The sequence below is a fragment of the Microtus ochrogaster genome, chromosome 2, assembly GCF_000317375.1.
Source record: "Microtus ochrogaster isolate Prairie Vole_2 chromosome 2, MicOch1.0, whole genome shotgun sequence".
Lineage (NCBI taxonomy): Eukaryota > Metazoa > Chordata > Mammalia > Rodentia > Cricetidae > Microtus > Microtus ochrogaster.
The window spans coordinates 51,883,157-51,889,952 of NC_022010.1; the positions used below are offsets into that span (position 1 = coordinate 51,883,157).

General features: G+C 35.9%; 1 protein-coding gene across 2 annotated transcripts in view; it reads left to right on the top strand.

Annotated features, from left to right (window-relative positions):
- Positions 1–6,796, top strand: part of Lsamp (limbic system associated membrane protein) — a 2,109,134-nt gene that overhangs the window by 1,083,313 nt on the left and 1,019,025 nt on the right. The window lies entirely within an intron of this gene.

The window sequence follows — 6,796 nt, forward strand, 5'->3', positions numbered from 1 at the left end:
CAGGGACAGAGCTCCACTAGCTGGTGTGCCTGTGAACATAGCCTGACTTTGTGAGCGGTGGATTGAAGACTCAGGTTTCCATGACAGTTGTACTTCAGTTTTCCACCTTGAAAGAAAGATTCAGCTAAAAGATGGGTATTTGTGCTGGCGAAATGGACTATGCATACATTAGTGTATTTTTGGAGGAAAAAATATGTCCTTAAACACAGTTGATAGTTTAACAATACTGGAAGCAGAACAGAGGTTTCAAAAAATACGTAACTATGTTAAAATATATTGAGGCCAAAATAAATGGAAATACAAAAGGAGATTAAGTTAGAATAAACAAACATAAAATGTTAACTAGAGTATTAATAAGACCGAGAAAGATGGGATGTGGATTTTAGCAGGTATTTAAGTTTATTATTTTTTTAAAAAAAAATCATTCCATACTCAAGAGTAAGAAAAAAAAAGGTTGCAGAATAAACTTGTGTTGACAAAACAACAGCTTCGACAATTACCACAGGTCCTCATTTGTTGCTTCATCTAAACCCACTCCATCAACTTTTCATTCCATATAAGAAGAGCAAGACGCAAGTATTTGATCATCACCCTTTAAGTTATCCAAACTGGCCAGTGAGTTCAGTGCAGTGAAGCTGCCTGTCTCCAGTATAAACTTTTTCATCAGTATTCTATTAATCCTCTTAGCTACTGATGAGCCTTGCCTAGAACCATTATTTCATTAAAGCTTTCAAAGTAGTAATTTGAGTTCTATTATTCTATTTCCTACCTATAATTTTTTCATATAGAAAATTTTCTCATCAAATATTTGAATATCCTGAAATATACTTAACTATTAAACTTCATTGTTGAAATTTTGAAAAAAAAAAGGAAGCTTGATAGTTCTGAGAAGACATAATGGCAGTCAATCTTTCTGTCTGCCTCTACATCATGTATTTTAAAATACTGAATCTAAGTAAGTATGCAGAGAACTCTTCTATGAAGAGAACCCACAGACTGAGTTGGAGAAATTAATTTCTTTTTTTTTGTTTTTTCTTTTTTTCTTTTTTTTTAATTGAGAAAAGGAAAAAAAAGAGAGAAATTAATTTCTTGTAGTACCCTAGATATGCCTCTTGCCTTCCAAACATTGTTTTTGCATAATATTGGTCCTGTCACAATCAGGAGGTCTGGTACACTCCAGTCCTTACCTATGCTCTTACAACCTTCCTTCTCCATCTGTTGTAATGATCCCTTGAGCACTGGGGAAAAGGGAACTTTTTGAGGCGGTCTTAAGAATGTGCTGATTTATGGGTAGAGAGATACATCAAGAGCAAAGACATCATATCTTTATGAGATTTAATTTTAAATATTTTTGAAAGTTCCTGCATGTGTACTAGACACACACTTTTTTCATGTCAGGGTGGTCAGAATGAAACTGGTGGCTCTCTAGGGCAAGAAGGAGCTAGAAAATGAAGAAGGAGGTGAGAGCAAGGGCAGAAAAGTAAGAAAGACACACAATATGAGAAAAGAGAGGACAGAGGTAGCCTGACAGCCACAAACTAACACATTCTAGTAGATAGACTGGAATGGAACAAAAGGACAGGAAGAGGCACAGTTGGTACCCAGGTCAGTTGATGTTTACATTATGATTTCTGAAGTATGCACATGGCATTTTCCTGTAGAATGCCCCTATCTGTAACAGTAACACTTCACTTGTTTTTACACTCAGTCCTGTAAAAACCTTCCTTTTGCTGATTTCTGATTATTTCTGCAATTTAGCAACGTCATTTTGAATTCAGACAACATTCTCCAGAGTTCTGCCCTTTGTGAACTTTTCTGAGTTTCATTTGCAAGTTTGGGAATAAACTCTCTATTACCATTTCATGGTTGGAAATATTAAGCATGCAGTTTGAGATGCATAATAAAATTCCCTAAACAATTTCAAGGCCTCACAAACATAAAAACTAATCAAAGCCACAGAATTGTCTTGACTTAAAGTTTAGATTTCATTTTTTTCACAGACATTTCTATCCATCCACAGTTATTTGCACATCAGTAGACAGAATTGTGACAACCAAATCCAAAGGAAAATGTGAATATTATTTAGTGCAAAGCCAGGATAAGAGGGGAAGGTTTGTTTGGTCATTAGCAAATAACAGACAGTGTACCACCAAGTTGAAATTTTTAGAGATGTTGCTAAATAACAGTCCAAACTGACCAAATTAAGTGTTTACTTCATTTCTACATGTAAACAGCTTCATAAATTGCAGCATGTTTGATATATCAAACTTTAAGTTCCATCTGCTTTTAAAATAGTTTCTCAATGGAAGAGCATGTGTCCATTGCACTTAGACTGACAGATCCGTTTGGTTTATTTGAGAATGGCTTTAAATGAAAAGTAAGATTGTGTCATTCAATCTGATTTCATAGTGATAAATGAGAGACTCTTTCTCCTGCCTTACCTCACGTGTTACCTAAGCACAGTGTTCCCAATACTTTATCTACACACTTAACACTCTCCACACCTCTTTCGAAGGGTATCTTGCTGTCATTAGTATGTGGTACAGGAACAAGATATGTGATCATTATTTCCAGTTGACCAAACACTGACTATGCAGTTTAATCAAATTAAAGTCTTTGGACAACTTGGCATTAAATTAATATGTGTTAAGTATTTACTAAATTCCCTTCTGCCCGTGAAGTATGTTCCTTGATTTGTTAGTCAATATTATTTTGCTTATCAAAAATACAAAAAAGTATTAGTCCTCATATATATAAAATACTACCATAAAATAATAATCATAAAGGGGAGATGCATGGTGGATATGACACTCTTTCAGTTCAAAATGATAGAACAGCTAACATTTATTCAGTGTGATCTGTCAGCCATTGCTCTAAGTGACATACATATTCATTTAATCTTCTCAGTAAACTCAGTTTATAGGACATCAGAGAGAGGTAACTGCTTTCATAGGCATTAAGGCTGGCTATGACTGCTGAACCTGGAGTTCATGTACCTCACCATCACACATTCATTCATTTTGTTGGGCTGTGGCCACTAACTTCACAAGGTAGCATCTCTTTCTTAAAGAGAAAACAAGCATAAATTAAGCAGAGACTGGACATAACGTAACCCAAAATGTCAGGACTACCCCAATACTTGTTAAGCAGATTCTTTACCACTTAGCTACACCCTTTTATATCAAAGTTGAGAGAAAATGTGGGAACACTGGACATGGTACAGCGTTCATAGAGGGAAACACATGGACCTCTCTTTATGAGGCACCCAGTGAGAACATGGCAGACGGGAATATGGGCGAAGTTTGCAGTTCATTATTCCAATGAGTAATATAACACACAAATGGTAGAAAATAAGGGGGGGGAGTGAAAATTATCCTACAAAAAATTGAATTGCCCTTTCCACTATTACTTTTGATGGATACGTTTTTAATTATTCAAGACACAGTCTTAAATATGAATACAGCTATCACTGAGTGGGGGCACAGCCTTAATATTTGTGTCGCCTTCAAAGGTATACTTGAAATATTATGCCCTCATTTGAAATTATTTGGAGTTGGGAGTCTGTAGAAGGAAATAAGTCATAAAGTTAGAGTTCTTGTCACTGAGATTAATGTCCATAGTATGCAAAGTCTAGACAGTTCTCTTTCCTTCCACCCTGTGAAGATTTGATGATAAGACAGACAGCAGCATGGAACCTGAGAAGGCCCTTATCAGAGTCTGACATTGGCAGCAGCCAGACCGCAGGCCTGCAAGTTCCAGAACTGCAAAAAAAATACTATTATTTATGCGTCAATATGTCTGCCTGAACTAGCTGAGGAAGAAGGATGTACCCTAATCACAGATTTTCCCCTTTGTATAATACCTACATGTTTCTAATTCTTCTTCCTTATAGTGCAATCAATATCTTCATATACGGTCATTAAACTATATGCCCTTTGTCCGATTCATACAAGCATGTTTACTAATCAAAGGAGGTAGCTTTTCCTAGTGCACTGAGATATTTTGAAAGATATTTTATTGAGTTCTGATTTCATCTTCTTTCCTGCTGAAAATAAGATAGTCTCAGAGAATATAGCACTATCAGCAGGCTAGTTTGAGAGCCCTATGATGCCTTTCAGATCTTACTTGGCATAAGAAAGTTATTTCTCACCAACTTTTCAAAGTCAGATACAATGACCACTCTCCTAATATTTTCTTTTCCGGGGAGATTGCCTGTGAAAACCCAATACAAAACTTTAAACAAGCATCTAAGAAACCTATTATTCTTGGCTAACCACTGACATCATATTTTAGATTGTTTGATATAAGAATTACTTAGACTTTTTTTCTCTGAGTATCCACTGAAAATTTGACCAAGAATTTCATGGCCTCTGGGTAAATATGGAAAGGTAATTTGTGTCAACACTTCCCAAGATTCTTTTTGACCCTTTGAAGTATTGGACTTATGGAAAATATCATACCATATGATTGTAAGCCTTTGTAATTTGACAAAATTGTGCTATTTCTTAGATTACAAATTAGACTTGAAATGACAAATTAAACCAGTTCAAATAGAACTCATTTTAATTTTATTATAGACATGCCAGGTTGCAAAAATATATAAGTGAAATAATAACCTGGACAATTTGAGCTTTTTCTTTATTTTTTGTCATTTATGTTATGTATAGGTGTTTTGCCTAGATGTGTGTGCACCACATGTTTGCAGAGGCCAGGATAAGGTGATAGAGTTCTGAATCTAGAGCCCAGACAGTTTTGAGACACTGTGTAGAACCCAGGTCCTCCTGTAGAGCAGCCTGTGCTCCTAACAGAGTCACCTCTCCAGCCCTCAGAGTTTGGCATTTTATACTCTTGAAGTTCCAAGCATACAGACATGAAATTCCTGTGGATAACTTACTTTCCCTAAATGCTCCCTGAACCTTCTTCTAACTCTTCGACATCTCACATGTATGGTTATTTTCAAACCAATTTTGTTTTAATCCAAGAATTATTCTTTCAGTAGCTGTGATATAACAGATTATGCTGCAGATTCAAGGAGTACTACCACTTTCTTTGAAGCTAAGTAATCAGTTTCCCATGAAGGATTGATTATTTCCTTGTGGCATCTCTCAGTTGTTACAAATCAGGGAGTTAAATTTGTCCCAAGTCAACTAGTTTTTCTTTAATGAAATTTATATGCAGCACAAATATGAACATGAATCCAGAGAGCAGAGAGAAATTAAATCGTTGGAAATAGAATCGAATTCTCAATGTTTATTAAGTAAGCTTGGTCAGAGTATCAGTCATTAAGAAAACAAACAACAAAAAGTACTGGCAGGGCATAGACAAAGGAAACACTTCTACACTGCTGATCATTGTGAGAGCAGAAGACATGGTATTTTCCATTGATGAGTCTCTCAGTTACTTATCTGATATCAAGTGGTCAACTCTGAAGTCACATGCATACAAGTAACAGTAAACTGAGCACATTGGATTTATATATTAAGAAGTAGATATTGATAAAAATGTAATTTCCAGGTATATAAATCCCTATTTTGGCCTCTTTGGGTACTAGACACACTTGTTTCACATAAACATATGCAGGGAAAACACTGATGCACATAAAACACCCAAGTTTGTATGTATGTAACAACAACAATAGAAGAAAAGAGAGACAGAGGACATGGATTTAAATGAAAGAAAAGACATGGAGGAGATACTTGAGACAGCTTGGGGTGAAAAGGAAAAAGAAAATATTTTAAATTATATTTTTTAAATAGAAAATATCTGAAAATAAATCTTCTATGTGACCATGTCTGGGTACTTACTTACACACAGGACTCCAGGTTAAACTATCAGAGAGGTACTTGTACATCAGTGTTTATTGCAACACTATCCATACTCACCGAATATGGGACCATGCTAAGTATCCACCAAGAGAGGAATGGATACAGAAAAATCTGGTACATAGCCACAAGAGCATTAGAGTCACAAGAGGAATAGAGTTATGTCATTTGTAGGAAATTAGATGCAACTGGAGATAATCATATTAAGCACATTAAACCAGTTTCGGAAAGATAATTATTACATTTTTTCTCTCATTTGTGTTTCATTAGTCAAATAAAATCAGGCATGCATATGTAACACAGAAACTAGGGGTGACATTGTCTAGAGGAGGAAGGAGGACTAACGAAAGGAAGGAGGCGTGAGGAAGAAGAATATGAAGTGCTGGGCTAGGCAGAGTGTGTTCAGGTCATGATATACACCTACATGGAAAACTTTTCAAATATCTTTTAACACTCATTAAGAGGACCAAGTACAATTTGTGTTTCTTATGTATATAGATGTGTCTGTCCCCTGGGCTATGGGGTGTATCAGGAGATATATTCTTACAGACATTGTACACTCCCTCTACCAAGAGCTTTCAATTCCCAGTAGCTCCTTGGCTAGAGGTGGCCGTTCCTGTACACCCCTGCTCTCCATGCTGAGGTAGGATAGAGGACAGATGTGGGAGCTATTGCGGAAGGAGTAGAATATGATCAAAACACACAAAATCCTCAGAGAGCAAATAAAATCTAGGAAAAACAAAACAGATAAAGGTTTATTAAGAGTATATTGGTTTCCATATAAGGTAAAACAATTTTAAGTGTATGAAAAATTTGTTTGGAGAATACTGGCAACGTGATATTATAAAGTAGATTTCCTTTTTTTTTTTTTTTTTTTTTCGAGACAGGGTTTCTCTGTAGCTTTGGGAGCCTTTACTAGAACTAACTCTTATAGACTAGGTTGGCCTCGAACTCACAGAGATCCACCTACCTCT